The sequence below is a fragment of the Schistocerca nitens genome, chromosome 2, assembly GCF_023898315.1.
Source record: "Schistocerca nitens isolate TAMUIC-IGC-003100 chromosome 2, iqSchNite1.1, whole genome shotgun sequence".
NCBI classification, from domain to species: domain Eukaryota; kingdom Metazoa; phylum Arthropoda; class Insecta; order Orthoptera; family Acrididae; genus Schistocerca; species Schistocerca nitens.
Window position 1 is genome coordinate 545,491,406 of NC_064615.1, and position 18,268 is coordinate 545,509,673.

The 18,268-nt window shown below is 40.4% G+C and overlaps 2 protein-coding genes across 6 annotated transcripts in view; one reads left to right on the forward strand and one right to left on the reverse strand.

Annotated features, from left to right (window-relative positions):
- Window positions 1-18,268, forward strand: part of LOC126236552 (uncharacterized) — a 325,419-nt gene that overhangs the window by 236,401 nt on the left and 70,750 nt on the right. The window lies entirely within an intron of this gene.
- The window catches only part of LOC126236544 (uncharacterized), a 190,406-nt gene that overhangs the window by 145,332 nt on the left and 26,806 nt on the right, over window positions 1-18,268 (reverse strand). The window lies entirely within an intron of this gene.

Below are 18,268 nucleotides of genomic sequence, written 5' to 3' on the forward strand. Positions count from 1 at the left end.
CCGCATCTGCAGAATGAGGATTAGTATAAGCACTATCAGGTGTGTAGGATGTGTGTGTTTTGAGCTATATGATTACTTTGGGCAGAGTATTTTTGCAGTGTTGACTGAAAATGCATGTTACACTGACGTCATTGAATTAGGTGTTAATGTTCTTCAAATTCCCTATTTACCTTTTACTTACATCATGTTACTTTATTTCTCTCTAAAAAAATGCTACGTGTGGTAGAACACAACCTTCTGCATAGAAATTATACTGACCACTGGTTTTTCTACAATCGGGTGTTATTTTAAACATGGTTCTGTGCGGTTCCGAAACTTCGTTGTCAAAGCTATTTCTTGTTAGTCAAAAGTACAAAAGTAGCCCACCACTTTGTTTACGAAACAGACAAAGAAGAAGCAATCAAAAGCTCATCAACAAAATGGATATTATACTGTTAATGGGGATGTAGTCAAAGGAAGTCTACATTCGTGGCTTCCTATTCATGTTCCGCAGGGGCTGTGGGAATAGAAGTGCGTGTGCTCTGTAAGAAAGGAGTGTTTGACATTTGCTGTACCAACAGTAAATACGAAGACCTCTGCAGAAGTTTTCACAGAGTTCATCTTTATTGACAAATCTGTCCACTTATTTGATACAGAGCGAGAGGTAGTTCCAGATGAGAAACGATAGTGAAATTCTTCAGTAAAACTTAACAGGATGTCGTGTCTGCCATGATTGCTTCCAGGTAACAGTTAACATGTCGTCAAACTGTTTGGTTTACTTTGTTTTTAATGTTATTAATTTCGTCTTCTTCGTGAAGACACCCAAAGAAAAAAAATAGACTTACTAATGGAGAAAATCTCTCCAAATGTCTTTCTCAGACCACTGATTAAAAGATATTAAGTATATAACCATTCGAAAGAAGCAGTAGGAACGTAAACGGTAGCAGGATACGTAAAAAAATACAGTGACATCGGAGTTTGCTGTTTGCAAGATCTGAACGCTGTGAACCGATGTTGATTGTTATTCATAGTTCTTCGCTAGGTATAGGAAGAGCGAACGGATATTCGTCTTGTTGCAAGACCTTTGGGGAAGTGCCATGCAACTTAAATTGACCATGGTCTTAAATCTGTATGGCCCACAACGTCTCTGTGCACGAGTTTCAAGTCTATGTTACTTATTTCGAAAATGTTTTTTCACGTGGCTGGTTTCTGTTCCTCTAGAACCATCTTCAGATCTGCAAATTTAGGTTACAGGATGCAGCATGTAAAGGTTGCTGTGTGCGGAAGGGTACTACTGTAACCGAAATTTGCATATCTGAAGATGGTTCTAGAGGGAAGGAAACCAGCCAGGTGAATAGACATTTTTGCAATCAAGACGTATTATAAATAGCATTTTATAAAACGTGATTGCGGTGTCCCACCAGATATTATGTCTGAAATTTGCAAAATGCGACGTTCAAGGCATTTAAAAAAATTTATTTAACTTCATTTTTCTAAGGACAATGTGACATAATTAACTACATATATAACTAATATGCTATTTACACTAAAACCCCAAACAATTAAACATTTATCATGTGAAGTACGTATGTGTACCTCTGTGCAGCTCTTAGTGATGTGTGAAGCATCGGCTCTTTCTCGTTCCTTGTGTGACTTTCCCTCTACCAGAAGGGTATGGGACAAGGTTGTAATACGAAACAATTTACATATTTTCGCTTCTAGCCAGCTGGGTATTTGATCTTTAAAATATTTCCTTATTTCTTATCCACTTTTTATGTGCTCCAGTCTTTTTCTGCATTACAAAATTTACTCCGCCAAACTGAAGGATTTACCATTTCCCAAGTCACAACATCGTCCAGTGTTAAATTATTACTTATTAAGGCGCACGAGCTACGCAGTATTCCGAAACCGCCAGTACTTTATATAGGACGCCTTTCCTAAAGAGTCGTTACGTGCCCTTTCTCTAGAGGTTTGCAAGATATTTTCCATTTTCGTTTTGAATTGTGTAGCTAGACTCAATCCTAACAAATAATGCTCGTCTAGTCTTTCATATGACTTCTAGTATCTACAGAAGGCGTCGGTTGGTTCTTCTTGACACGCAAAACGGTATTTTAAGGAGGGGAGTCATACGTGTCCATATGATATTGCGCTCCCAAATTTAATCCACTGGAAAATATACGTATAACTTTGCTTAACAGTCCGTAACTAATGAATTAACCGTATATTTCAAATAGATTTAATGTATTACACAGGACTTCAAGGTATAGATCTCGAAAAAACTACAAATGCTGCAAAAAACACAACCTCACGTCTAAGACTAATAAAAAAATATAGAAGATGGTGGAAACTGCTTACATAGTCTCTAGAGTACACTCCCTCATATGAGTCTAAGATTGGTAACTAGACTGTAGTATGTAGGTACTGAAGTTCCAGGGCATGCAATCCTCTAGGCACAAGAGTTTCCTCTTCAAAATGGAGAGCTCTTTATACTGGACGGTGGATGATATAAACGATCACTGACTTCTGTTCACCTCCTTTCATCAGGATTCGAGCCGTACTGCATTAAAAGATAGGCCTTATTGAGAGAAAAAAAAATCGTTTCTTGCCTGTGCCTAAATTGAGTTTTACTAATGTTAATAAGTATTATCAGCAATTTCTATATAGTCGCTTTAGTAGAAATTTGTCTTCTCATAGCGGATTTGACAAATACTACCCCTAAGACGTGTATGAAAATATCAACCCAATTGTGTTGCTGAGCCGTGGCAGTTAATGTCCCTGGACAAACATCTTTTCGTTTCCTCGCCTCTACTACAGTAACACACAACGCAAAAAAAGGAAATGCAGAAAAAAGCAAACTAAGCGACCCAGTATGGTAACCAGTTTTATTGGATGCTATAGTCGTAATGCTGATAATACGAGGTGCATTCAAGTTCTAAGGCCTCCGATTTTTTTTCTCCAGACTGGAAAGAGATAGAAACATGTGCATTGTTTTAAAATGAGGCCGCGTTCATTGTCAATACGTCCCAGAGGTGGCAGCACCGTACGGCAGATGGAATTTTACCGCCAGCGGCGAGAATGAGAACTGTTTTAAATACTTAAAATGGCGACGTTGTCCTTACTTGAACAGCGTGCAATCATTCGTTTTCTGAATTTGCGTGGTGTGAAACCAATTTAAATTCATTGACAGTTGAAGGAGACATGTGGTGATGGAGTTATGGATGTGTCGAAAGTGCGTTCGTGGGTGCGACAGTTTAATGAAGGCAGAACAATGTGTGACAACAAACCGAAACAACCTCGGGCTCGCACAAGCCGGTCTGACGACATGATTGAGAAAGTGGAGAGAATTGTTTTGGGGGATCGCCGAATGACTGTTGAACAGATTGCCTCCAGAGTTGGCATTTCTGTGGGTTCTGTGCACACAATCCTGCATGACGACCTGAAAATGCGAAAAGTGTCATCCAGGTGGGTGCCACAAATGCTGACGGACGACCTCATGGCTGCCCGTGTGGCATGTTGCCAAGCAATGTTGACGCGCAACGACAGCATGAATGGGCCTTTCTTTTCGTCGGTTGTGACAATGGATGAGACGTGGATGCCATTTTTCAATCCAGAAACAAAGCGCCAGTCAGCTCAATGGAAGCACACAGATTCACCGCCACCAAAAAAAATTCGGGTAACCGCCAGTGCTGAAAAAATGATGGTGTCCATGTTCTGGGACAGCGAGTGCGTAATCCTTACCCATTGCGTTCCAAAGGGCACTACGGTAACAGTTGCATCCTACGAAACTGTTTTGAAGAACAAATTCCTTCCTGCACTGCAACAAAAGCGTTGGGGAAGGGCTGCGCGTGTGCTTTTTCACCAAGACAACGCACCTGCACATCGAGCTAAGGTTACGCAACAGTTTCTTCGTGATAACATCTTTGAAGTGATTCCTCATGCTCCCTACTCACCTGACCGGGCTTCTAGTGATTTTTGGCTTTTTCCAACAATGAAAGACACTCTCCGTGGCCGCACATTCACCAGCCGTGCTGCTATTGCCTCAGTGATTTTCCAGTGGTCAAAACAGACTCCTAAGGAAGCCTTCGCCGCTGCCATGGAATCATGGCGTCAGCGTTGTGAAAAATGTGTACGTCCGCAGGGCGATTACGTCGAAAGTTAACGCCAGTTTCATCGATTTCGGGTGAGTAGTTAACTAGAAAAAAAATTGGAGGCATTAGAACTTGAATGCACCTCGTATGTATGACATAGCCAACGATAACAGATCCTTTCAAGTACAAGGAGAGTCAATCTGCTTCTAGTTGCTGCAACCAGAGTACACTAAACGGAAACTCAGGAGGGAACTTAACGATAACAGTCGATGATGCCATCGGGTGTCTAAACGTATATAAATAGAAATATATCGCAGGGAGCAGTATTAGCTTTTGTCGCGTAAAATGAAGGCTGCTTTGTTGCTTGTTGCTGGTAAGTACTGGCAGAATATATCTATCATTCACGTTAAAAAAATTTTTCTTACCTCCATTTTACATAATTTCTCATGTATTAATTCGTGTGAAAAGCAATTTCCATTTATTGGATGATGGTTGTATGGTCGAAACACGGAAAAAAAAAATAATCAAGAAGACTTTAAAATGCATATCTTATTTCGAATGAGCACTTTGTTAATCTTCGTTGTTGTGAAGCTTATATCGTCTACTGTAAGCTGTTTGATATATCGAATCATCTGCAGAGTGCAGTAAGCAACTGAGTAAACCAGTGGGACCACATTATTGTTGTATCACAACATATTACTCGCATATATTCTCCTGTGTATAAAACAGGTGCGCAGTAAATAGAAACAAAGCATCTAATACGAAGATCGATGCTTACCGCTAGTATTTAGACAGTTACAACCCGATTGTTATTGCACGAGTATTTGCTGTGTAGAACAACCTTATAAAAGTAAAAAAAAAAAGAAAGGTAACGGTCGGCAGTCTTACTGTAGAAAGCTGTGATTATGTATCACAAAGTTTTACGAATGAATTCACAAATCACAATAAAAGGTTTTCCATCTCCAAATCGATTGAAAGCTGCATTTGGTAAATAGGTAATGACACTGAATTCACGCAAATACTGGACAACAAAGGTCATGCGCGAGTTTAGATGTAAAAAACACCCTTTAAATGAACACTAAAGACGTAAATCTGTGATGAAATAATTTTAATAAAAATTTTAATTGCGACTAGCAACACTTCATAGACACTATATTGCGTCAGATTGTTCGCAACTCATCACTCCGCCCGTTCTTACGCCAACGACATTATCGTTACATCCCTGACATTGCCAGAGTATTTACTACAACGACTTGACATAATTATTTGTTATTTATTCTTCCTGCATATATTACAGTCTCATAAAATATCATTTATGATTAAATTCCCAAGTACATACAGTTCCAAAAATGGTTTTAAATTTATGAAAGCAAGTAGCTGGTAAATATGTGCGGCACTGTGTCGTAGTTTTACAAGCTATTACATACGACCTGCACTTGTGAGACATCTCTACAGGAGGTGATCAAAATTGAGTTTGGTATTTTCTTTGTGAAACAGTAGGCATCAATTTTCTGGCAACACCAGAGAAAACTCAAAAGTTTTTTATTAGCTGTTCAAAATACATACCGGTTCTGTTAGAATTAACGTACCTGTCGTTTTTGCAATGAACTGTGAATGCAGTTTACAGTATCACCAAGTACACGTAGCTCTAAAAGTATGTATCTTAGACCTCATATCTTCGGGAAATTTTGCTTATGTTTTCGTCCAAACTACCACCTCCCAAATTATGGCATACTTCTTTTATACTTTGTAAAGTGTGATCAGTTATAGCCATATCATAACTCGCTGTGGTACCTTTGAAGATATCTTTCCGACTATCACTTTTCTTCCATTAAAAGAGTTGTGTTAAATTACTTACGGAGTGAGTTACCGCATAAAATTATAAATCAGGTCCGATATCCGATATTCTCGTATGTTCTCCACTAGATGACATTTCGGAACTGTATCGAATACTACTACGACTACTACGATCAGGCCCAGTGGACCGAACGCATCTACAAGTTACCTCCTCCACTCTATTCCGTACATTGCTGCTATCCTATTTGATGAGTATCACAAGACTTCTGTTGGCTGAATCAGTTTGGTTACTTATCGAGGAGACTTCCGTCCTCCAAAACGGTCATCATCCATGGGTATAAAAAGGGTTCATTTATTCTGCAACTACAACGAGTTAGGCATTCAACCATGTGTGATTTTTTCGAGTGGCTCGGAATGCTTCGTCGCTTTTTCGATCTACGATTAACTTCTGCTGGAGAGGGAGAAAGTTGTGTATAGGACCTTAAAGACATCTTCTCAAATCAATATACCTTTCCACTACTGAGCGGTTTTAGTTCCTATTGCTCGATCAGTTACGTCAATGTCGAATAACTGGATGTTTGGAGACAACCCAGCGAAACCTCTTTCTGCGGTGAAACAGTTTCGGAAAATCGAAATCAGTACTTCGACCCTCTCTCCTTGATTTGTCTCGAGGGTTCCAGTACGGTCAAAGACTGACTTAATAAGTGAAGTAGATGTATATACTGCACCAATAAATGATAAGATTTTTGGTCAGATCGGCCTGTGACTGTTTAATTTAAATCTCACGGCTGCTTTCAGGTTTTGCTTTTAACAACGCTATGAAGTCTTTCAAACGCGTATTGAAGCTCTTACTGTTTTGACAGAAACTTAGTAATGTATCACTCGAACTGTGACGGGTCTTTGCATTTCACTGAATCCTTACTCCGCGTATATAGGTCTAAGATGCCGATTGCAGAGTTGACCATTTTGTGTTTCATACCCTCGTCACTAAAGGAGCTGTATATTCGATCTTGGCAGCTGAAATACACTGCAGTTAAATTCGTGATATTTCTTCTGAGGGGGAATTCTTTGCTATATCCAGTAACACTCCAATGACACCAATAGACGTTGAATTTGTAACAACCCTATGATCACTGAGCTTCTCTTTCATAACAACTAATTCACGAACTTTGAGTCTGTTACATGTAAGAGATTTCCCTATTATTCGGTTTTGTAACTAAAATGCTGGAGGTTCTTGTCAGATACGAAATGATATGAGCGTATGGCATTTGTGAGAAAAACTGCCCAGGTCTTACACAAATCCTGCCTGTGGTACCAGTTTTAATCGAATGCCTCTACGGTTTAGTAGCTATATGCATTTTGAGAGTTAGTGACTGGTGTTGCAATCCTTTTACACTTGAGAAGTAAAGAAGCATGACGCTAAGATGTGATACATACTGGAATGCGCATTCAAGACCTGTTGAAGGAATGGTGAAAAGCGAACTTCTACTTTATTTATGCAACAAAAAAGATACTGCACTAATTACGTTTTGCTAAGTGAGGATAATAGTTTCCGCATTTTTTCACTCTTGACTGTTGTAGGAAGCAAGAAAAGTTATAGATCATTTGTGTGCGTATGTGTTATTCAATGGTTTTTCCATGCGGTCTTCTGTTTATGTAATTCTAAGAACAAACTACAGATTCAACAGTGAGAGGATGCATTGTCTTCTTGGAAGATGCCATCGTGCCGAAGAACATTTAACTGTATGGAGAGGTGGACACGGTCCCCAAGCACATACGCATACTAGTTTAGATCAATTATGTCTTCCATTATGAAGAATCACCGACACGAATACATTCCTCAGACCATAGCGCTCCCTCACTCATTGCAGATTGTTTACCTTGAGACGTTTCACGCGGTACACGCCAAAAAAAAAAAAAAAAAAAAAAATTGTTCAAATGGCTTTGAGCGCTATGGGACTCAACAGCTGAGGTCATTAGACCCCTAGAACTTAGAACTAGTTAAACCTAACTAGCCTAAGGACATCACAAACATCCATGCCCGAGGCAGGATTCGAACCTGCGACCGTAGCGGTCTTGCGGTTCCAGACTGCAGCGCTTTTAACCGCACGGCCACTTCGGCCGGCGCGGTACACGCCACCCGCCTTATACCCGATAGAGCATAAAACGTCTTTCGCTTAAAACGGCTGCTCAAAGCAGGTCCGGTTCAGGTATTGGAGTGAAAATTGAAGCCTTCGTCCCCGGTGAACAACAGTCGACGTGAGCGTACGAATCTGGCACCTGCTGTGGACAGCTGAAAACAGGAACTTTTGATGGATGGTCGTTGAGCACACATTGTTGGTAGCCCCTTGGTTCATCTGGGGCGTCTTTCCCTCAACTGTTGCGTGCCTGTTCATCCGTACACATCACCGCAGCTGTCTTTCACTTCTGTCATCTATGGTCCATGCTGCCCCACTGGTCATGCTGTCAGCAGTGGAGTTTTGCCATCCACAGTACACTTTAAGCAGGGCGACACGTGAACAGTTAACAAACTGAATCGTGTATCCACCCTTGGCCCGAAAGGCAATAATCATACCCTTTTGGTCGTCAGATAAATAGCTTCGTTTCCACATTATGACAACGACTGCACTGTCCCACGCGTCTCCCTGACGCGACGCGCTTTATATAGCCTCCTCTGTTAATGCTTCGCCATACCGTCGTTGAGTGGATATCTCGCGCTGATGCCAGACATAGGCGGTGGTCACATTACTGTGACGGAACCGTGTATGTACTAGTATCTTGGACTTAACGTAGGTAGTGAAAGAACTCTGATGTCACCTGTCGTACAATATGCGGAACATCACAACAAGTTTAGTGCGACGTTGCATGCAAGGCTGTCACATCTATGCCCTAAATTTAGTTTGGATGTAACAGTAAAACAAACAAATACTAATGGTACCTATTAATCTTCTCAAACACGTGATTTTCAGAGAACGTAACAGTAACAGTATTTTAAGGGGGTACGTTTTTTATCTTGATGAGGAGCGAAAGACTGTTAGAGGATACACCATTAAGTTAAGGAACGGTTTAGACTTTGTACATATGTACTGTATATGTTTTCCTTTTTTTCGTGTAGAAATGTATAGCTATGGTGTTCTTTTAATCATTGACAAAGGTCTTCTTAAGGACTTGTGGGTTTTATTGTTCTGAAGAAGGTGTAGTTATCTATGCCGGAACCTAGGTTAACACTAGGTGTTTTTTTGCAATCGAGGCGGGTTTCTAGTTTTTTAATAAATTAATACTGTTAGACAGTTATCCACTAGGATATATTTGTGCTTTTCAGTGAATCACCACCTACATGATCGTAATGAGGAATGCTTCCAGCTTCTGCAATGCTTTTTATTCTTTACTACAAATGGTAGAATGGGCTGTTTGATGTCAGAACCAATGAAGAGCCCAACTTTTTCAGCCAAATATCTGGCTAGCTTTCACTGGGGAAGTGCCTTACTAGAAAGGGAAACCTTTCCAAACATAAGTGAGGAAAGTGCTAATATTGTCAATTTAATTATGAGATGATAACAATCCAACAAGAACTTGAAAGACCACTGTATTTGTGTATTTTAGCACGAAATTAATTATGAGAACTTTTCTGACATGAGCATAGCGTGTATGTTGCTGTTGATTCTTTCTTTTTTATTTTCTGGGACGAGCAGACTGTTCAAGTAACCGTTTATGTTTTCCGTAACGTACATTATAGCCAATTACCGTGTGGGATGTTAGGCGGACGGATTGGATTCCAATACCGACTTCATGGGGAGCGATTACCAGTTACAGAATTTCACTTACAGCCAAGAGATCATATAGCATAATTCAATAAAAGTATGTAATTTTAGTTAGTATACTCAGCATAATGGATAAATTACTCAGGGTAAGTAAACTACTGCACTAACGCCATTATCACTCCCAACCTAAGTTGCAATTGTATTCTACTTACCACGAATGGATTTCAACTGCGAGATTCTCCCTGGCCATGTGTCTCCTGTGCTAAATGCATCTATCGTTTGATAGTTCAAGTTGCTAACGACTAGAGTGACGTATATGCTGCGATGTATGGTTACTACTCTTATGTAATTAAAATAATGCATGATATGAAATTAGGCACTTACCTCATATGAGTTCTCTTTGGAACATTGGGTTGATATTGTAGGTTCGAGCAGTAAATGCCTGTTTTCTTTACCCATAGCTAAACTCGTCGAAAAAGTTTGTTTGCCCAAATTTTACCGAAGCATCGCCGAGTAACGCGAATGTAAGCAAACAAAAGATGCATTAAAATAAATAATTAAAACCTTGGTCTTCTGAAGAACTGATGTATCAACTGACCAAATGCTAAAACTAGAATGAACTGATATCTTTTTTGATCAGTGAAATAACTCACATGGTGATCCTACGATTATTGCTAAAAATGAAACGAATAACAAAAATTATCAAATGCAAAAAAGTTTGCGTGATTGTGTATTATAGTGTTAGTAATTTCCAATCTATTTGTTAAGGTGGGACAGTGAGAGAAAAACAGTCCCCTATCATCGATTAAACACAAAATATTCCCCAGTTCGCAAATAATTATAGTTCACTATAGAGTTCAACTTATCAGAATTCACGTAATCATGAATCGATATTATAATTTAATGATAATTAGTAATAATCACAGATTAGTGGTGAAATTTCCGTCCTATCTGTTGTATTTGCACCCAAGTGTGCATGCTCTCGTGTTGTGATGCAGCACGTCTTCGTATATGCTACATAAATGTCACAAATATCCAGTATTATCTTATTGTAGCCTCCCTGAATGTGGTCACATGGTTTTCATGTACGTCGATCAGACTGTCAGTCTCAGAGTCAGACTACCAGATAACATCAGTATCATTACCATATGGTGGAGATACGTTAGCTAGTGGTAGAGATCGTGGTAAGAGTCAGCAGAGTTGCACTATACCTCAGTATTGTCACGCTCGCTGATGGTGCAAAAATAGCATAAAGTAGTGTTGCAGTGCTAAGTGGGAGAGTTGTACTAACAGCCACTAGACGAAATACAGATCTGTAATTACGTTCATCGATTTTTACAGCACTGCTAGCAGTGGCGGAGGTCCACGGACAACCAGAAGAGTCGACCACCGCCTCCATCGGGAATGAGGAACTAAGCACCGGCGATATCACAGCTGACAGTAGATTTCCGGGGAGGTCGTCCTACACGGAAGATGATGATAATACCATTTGTGTCGCAGCAGACAACAAGTTCTACTTGTATGCTAATTCGCTGAAGCTGTATTCTTGCTACAACCAGCTAGCGAAAGGTAAGTTAATTCAAATACCACTATTTTCTGTCATGATTGACAAGATAACATCAGATTGTTTTGCGTCATATTTTGCCAACGGTTCTTCGGTGATTGTGAAAACATGAGTGAAACCAAATCATCAAGGATCAGTGACTAACCTTACCTCACCGAAATTACGAAATTGCAACTCTTCATGATTCTAAACCAAAACCATTCAGAGCAATTTGTTGCGCATATTTAGTCCACCTTCTACACTAACTTTCTATCCCCGTAAAACTGTTGCATGTTTTTAAGTTCTACACACCTGTGAATTCTTTTGCGACTATTACGTCATGTAACGCGACATCAAGTTCGCAATGGGCTTTAGTTTCAAAATTTACGAAAAGATATTCTAACATGCGAAGTAAGTTGCCACGAGTGCTGCGGGCCATGGCGTGTGGTTAATTTTCACAGTGAATGTGTTGACAGCGTTGTACACACACCTATAAGCAATTAAACCCTATAAAGCGTTGGGCAACGTAGGCTTCTCGTCGTACCCTGTAGAAGGCCGACAACTGGATTAGTGTGTATAAACAATACCCGTCATACGCTTACGAACAAATAGAAATAGGCTTCTAAGTTTACAAAAGTTTAAAATTTAGCGACGCATTGACGTAGAGACGAAGAATTAGGTGAATTGGGCAATGATAAGTGAACGTACTGGATTACATCTTTTCGGAAACATCATGTTGGCATTAAATTTGAGCACAAACTCATTCACTGTCTTAGTGACACATCTACAATGTAATATCGGACTGAAATCTATGCTACAGACGACGACACAATGTACTAATAATCAACAGTATAACCGTTGCCAAAAATGTCCCAAATTAGAGTTAATTATAAATAGCAGCATGCCTCACATTTTAATTACGAGTCAGTGAGGGTTGAAAAAAGGACTTGGTAAAAGCACATTATACTGGCCACACCAATTATCGAGAAAGAATTATAGGGGAGTGGCGTTTTCGTAGTACTAATTAAGATTTCCACTGAGTTAGAAATTGTGCCTGCATGTGTGTTGGTTAGCACGAGAGTAACTGTTACATGAAAGGTAGATAATGAATCTGTAGACGGACATGTCTACAAAACAAGCGGTGAAACCTACATGTATGGTAAGTTTGTTATTACACAACCACGATATTATTTAGCTTGGATTTTCGTGGCCACTGTTGCAAGCAGGCTGGGACATTGCAGTCATCAATAACAGTGGATGAGGAAAATGCACCTTCTATCGAAGCTTTCAGGAGAGCTGTGCTTATACTGTGAAATTGCTCATCGTGTCCTAGCAAATATCACGATTAAAACTCACGATGAGCCGACCGAAATGCCCCAGTCCCAGGGTCAATAATATCACGGACAAATAATAAACAGAAGGTTGCTTCGCATCTCGCACAAAGCTGAGGTCCATAACTTCACAAGGATCGTGCAGAGTAACACTGGTGCAATTACGAGAGAATAATGTCTGGAATGGGCTCTGCATACATGATACTTTTGCGATGTTCCGATAACCAGAAATCACACAGGTTGAAATCCGGTGAACGAGCAGGCGATGCAGCTGGAACGCCTCGATCGACCCATCGATCAGGGAACACAAGACTGAGATGCGTTCAGACGTTAAGTGAGCTGAAGCAGCCACATAACAATTCGAAACACCAGAGGCACTTCTTCCAGCGTGGAAAGCAAAGTCATCCACAAGATATTTCGATAGGTCCGGCCTATTAGGCGACATCGAAGGAAAACTCATCCCGAAATAGGTCGCCAGTTATCCCGGCCAGCAAATTCCAGCTGCATCGATGCCGATGATTCGCCATCACCATTCCATGGAGGCTATGCATACTGTTCGAAAGATGATTGTTATGATAGTTGAAGATACTACTGGCCGTGAAGGTGGCCTCATCTATGAATAGGATGGATGACACAGATCCCGGAATCTTTGTTGTGTGGTGAAGAAACCAGTTACAAAACTGCCAACGATGTGGAAAGTTTGTAGCTAGTAAGCCTTGCACACGCTGTAAGTGATCAGAATTGTAACAGTTGTTATGGAGAATGTTCCACACGGTCGTATGACTTATCCTATACAAGAGGGGGGGGGGGGGGGCGGAGACACTGCCTGGTAGCGACACAGCGGTCGGCTTGCACAGTATTAATCACATTTTCCTCCAAGTCTAAGGTTCGAAAATTTCGGGTACGTCCTTCATGATTTCCTGCTTCCTGAAAAGAACATATGTCAGACTAGCTACGAAAGACTTTTGCAAACACAGAATTCTGTGGCCGTTGTCCGCAGAAATAGGTCTCCTGATACGACCTCGTTGCCCGCCGCCCGTTGTCATTAGGCTCTCGGTAAGTAAATACCATGTCGGCATGCTCTTGATTCGAATACGGAACCATTGTGTAGAACGCCGTATCACGTCCACTACAAAGTGAGTCAGCAACAGAAGTGAATCGGACACAAAATTACTAATTACTGTGGCAGGAGAGGGTGCTAAGTCATGACGTATGAAGTACAGTACCGTCCTTTAGGAGGAAACCGTGCATACGGTAACTGTGGCTGCGTGGTACAGCGAGTATTAGACCGCAGTCTCTGCAACAATGTACGATTCAATAAATGGGCTCTAGCTTGGAAGCCATACATATCCGAAAATAAATTCATTGGATTTTTCTGTTCCCTATCTTCTATTAGATGAATCCCTAGAGTTTATACACGATGGAAAAAATCACTCGTTATAATTCCGAACACGTTTAATTGAACAATAGGCTGACGCAGATTCCAAAGCTTCCGTTTAGTATATATGTCATGTAACAGATGATACAGCTGGTCTCCCTGAATACCAGTCGGTGCATAAATTGATAGGATGAGGAGTGTGATGACATCTATGAAAGAAGTCTTCACGAGTTGTCAGCCGAGTAGTGTCGTCGTCCCATAGCAACGTTTCGATGGAATGCGTCTCCATCACCTTCAGGCGAAGTGATGACATCTGTTTTAAAGAGCCCAAATGCGCTGTTAGTGCCCTTCGAAACCATGTCTTTGTGGCTTTAGGGAGACGACGTCTTTTTAGTGACTGAGTACTACGAAAACGGAGGCGGCTTTTAAGAGAATGGCTGTCAGTTTAGCAGCTGGGAGGGTATGTGAGGCCTTCTATTTGCGCAACATCTACTGGAGAACTGACTATCAAAAAACACATAGCGACGCATTAATTAGTGCGGTCTCAGCCTGGTTTCTCTTCATCAACTTATGTCCCGCCTTATAGTCTTTCTTTCTGCAATTTTTCTGTGTGTATGTTCTTTATATTTAACCATGCCACCACATTTTAACGTGAATCATGTATTTAGTTTAGTGCAGGGCGACTTGTATTCGACGTACTCAATTGTTCGTACTTCCTCTTATGTTTGATACTTGGTGTACTGCTTTCATGTAGACGTAAAGAGTATATTTCTTACTCGTTTAACGCATTTAAGTGTACCATCAGAGCTATTAAGACCTTTAGTTATACAGAACACTGACACATTATCAAACGAGTCTTATATTACTATAAAAATTATCTAAATTAATTAATGTTTCCTGCTTTATTCTCTCAGAGATGCTTAAACGGGATAACTGCCTGCCTCCGCTCTTTCGTTTGAGTATTCTTATCCCTTCCCGCAGACACAAAAAGCAGATAAAACTGCTATTTTCAGAAAAGAAGACAGTTTTATTATCATGGGAACCACTGGTTCGATAAAATGCACCAGGAGACAATCCCGATTTGCTGCTGAAGAACTGGCGTACTACAAGTTTTCCAGAGGTCGACTGTTTCGCCTCAGCGTTCATCTGACTATTAGGAACGTATAAGAATTTACATGTTTTCCCTTATTTTGTTTAAAATTATGGTTGTGCGTACCTCGCAATACACGCCGACTTGTGTGTCATACAATATGCCTCACTGGCAGCCCAATAATACTGGTTTAAGCACACACAGAAGTTAAAGCAACTGATGACTGGCGATGCTGGCTAGCACCCACCTCGTGAACCCCAGGATCCCCAAGCACATACCCTAATGTAACAGGTTCAGCCACCGATGGAGGGAGTCGGGTTTTTACTTGGACCAAAGAAAGAGAATGGACATATACTGTGACAACCACATAGGCTCATTTTCGACACACATACTTACTTCAAACAAAATATGATGGCCCGAAAAGTCACAGAATCTTTGAAATTTTCAAATGCGTCCGTTAATTGCTGCACACGTGAGTTAAGAAACGGTGGGAACTTTGAACATCAAAACGTACACACACACATACACACACACACACATACCCACACACAGACACAATCACACACAATCACACATAAACACACACACAGACACACACAAACACACACACACACACACACACACACACACACACACACACTCACACACACACAGAGAGAGAGAGAGAGAGAGAGAGAGAGAGAGAGAGAGGGAGAGAGAGAGAGAATTAAAGAAACAAACACCTCTGTATTTCAACTGTCAATTACTAATAATAATCTTTAAGCACTCACGTGTTTAGTAACCAATTTTTCCCAAAATTGTAACAACGACCCTCTGTACTGTCTCGTCATTTAATTTTCCTCATAACATCTCACCTGACGCATGTATTTGTTCACACTCATCTCGTCATTAACTGTCGTCTGACACATCATTTTACAAAAAAAATTAACTAGTCCCTATCTTGTTCTTAGTCAATCACTAACTGCTAACTGACTACGTTTGCTAAAAGTAGCTACCATTCCCCTAGGTAGTCGCCATTCTCCCTTATGGTTGACACTATTCCTTCAGAGTAGAAGAATCTGCACTTCATGATATGTCTCTTGATGTCAGGAATCTGGGTGTAGTGCGCCAGCGTCCCCTTAACGTTCTGCAGCTGCGTAGATGAGGAAAAAACTACTACCATTTTAGCGAGATGCAATGCGAGTAAAAATATTTAAATCAATAGTATGCGGACAACAATATGAGAACTCTCGACTTACAGCAGGAGTAATTCATTTTTATAAGCAAGGTCCTATCAGATGATGCTTTACCTCTAAGTGGGATAAATCTTTAGTACGATGCAAAAAACACAAGTTCATTTTTTTATCGATCTCAGTAAGCTCCATCGTAAAGCACTCACAGCTAAACACATAGAACACTGGACAGACAGTTGCAACGTATTAAGGACATGGAACAAGTACCACTCCTGATGAAATACAACAATGGAAAACGAAATTCCCCCCCCCCAAAAAAAAAGACATGAATGGTTTGTAAGAAATAAGTGATATTCTATTGGCGACTAGGTCTTACAGCGGCCGTGATAGTATCAAACATAACAGGCAATATTCGGACATACATCTTGAGCAGCAAGGTTTGACCCTTCAGTGGTTTCGTGCAAATACGAAATTCTCTACAAATAATTTTTTCCAAATACATAGTACTGGGTTCACAACGTTGTCGTCGAGAATGTTATTTCAATACGTGTTTTGGGTTCAAAATCTCTTTCATTAGTTCACAGTGAATGAACTGTACTGTGTGACGTCTCGCTTTGTCTCGGCTCGATGGTGATGGTTGTCCCAGTCGAGATGACGTGGAATGGCGTCCCTCGATCACGACATTGTCCTATGGGTGTTCGCGACAGACTTTCAGTTTACGTGAACTTGCTGACTGTAGTACTTATGCCCGTTTTGAGAATGGGTATTCAAACGTTGAAAATATAATGCCTTGAATCATCAATCCATCACCCAAGCCGATGTCACATCATGATTTTTGAGAGGAAATTGCGTTGTTAATTATTATTCCGTCGACAAGGCGACGCTACGTCGCGTGTTCAACAACTACACGACGTAATTATAGAGATAACATACCGTTGAGCAATATTCAGAATGCGTCGTACTTCCGTTTGAATTTATTGCTGTTTACAGTTAAATTGTCACTAAACCACTTCTCACTTTTATGATATCCGAAGTATCAGTCAGTTCCTAAAATACACTTTAAATATCCATTAAATGATATTCGCCACTCAAAGAACTAATGCTGGATTAAAACATATTGTTCTTCGTAATTATTTGTCGTTACACTGAACACACTCACCGTCTTTTCATTCAGGAAACTGCGTCTGTTAGCATCGGCAATTCTGACTTTGACGATAGCTTCTGACAACACGGCTCGATTCTAAGTATTTTTTGATTGCGTTTATCTGTTGCCTACTCAAGTCGAATAATTAAGTTTATGTCGCGATCAGTCACATTCTGTGTCCTTTGATGTTCGTGACTATTAAGCATCACGAAGGCTAAGTCCCATCACAAATCAGCGATCAACTATCCCGTTATCTGTCCAAACGGTAAACATGATTTTACGTCAGTCCGAATTCTGACTAATACTTCCAACTACAAAACTTTTTAACTTCAGATCCGGTTCTGGCGCTGCAGTCTGGAACCGCGGGACTGCTACGGTCGCAGGTTCGAATCCTGTCTCGGGCATGGTTGTGTGTGATGTCCTTAGGTTAGTTAGGTTTAAGTAGTTCTAAGTTCTAGGGGATTTATGACCTAAGATGTTGAGTCCCATAGTGCTCAGAGCCTAACTTCAGATCGGTTTTAAAACAATCTAGTGACGCTTAACATGCGTACTAGTATTGCAAGAGTTCAAGAGAGAGGTGAAATTAAAATAAACATTGCCGAGTGACATTGTAAACACAGCGAACTTACACCTCGATGCGGCTACAACTCTCTCCTAGGATAAATCTTATCTTTGGTCAATTTGTGATCTGGGCTATAACCTTTGTAAATGATAACTTCTTGAATCCTTTCCTTAAAGTTTCTGTTTCGTATCATATAGTATTCATTCATTCAGTCCTTTCTTAATGATAAGCATTAGTACTTACATAACATTCTTGTTAATCAAACTGTCAAGAGTATAAATTTTGTTGTCAGTAGCTGTCATCACTGTCAAGATAACTGATTTTACGGTTACTGTGGTCGGCAGTATAGAACATTCCCAAATCAGAAACTCAGGGATCGCCAGATAAGTTCCCAGCAAACGAAACCGAGGTCCCTGAGATTAT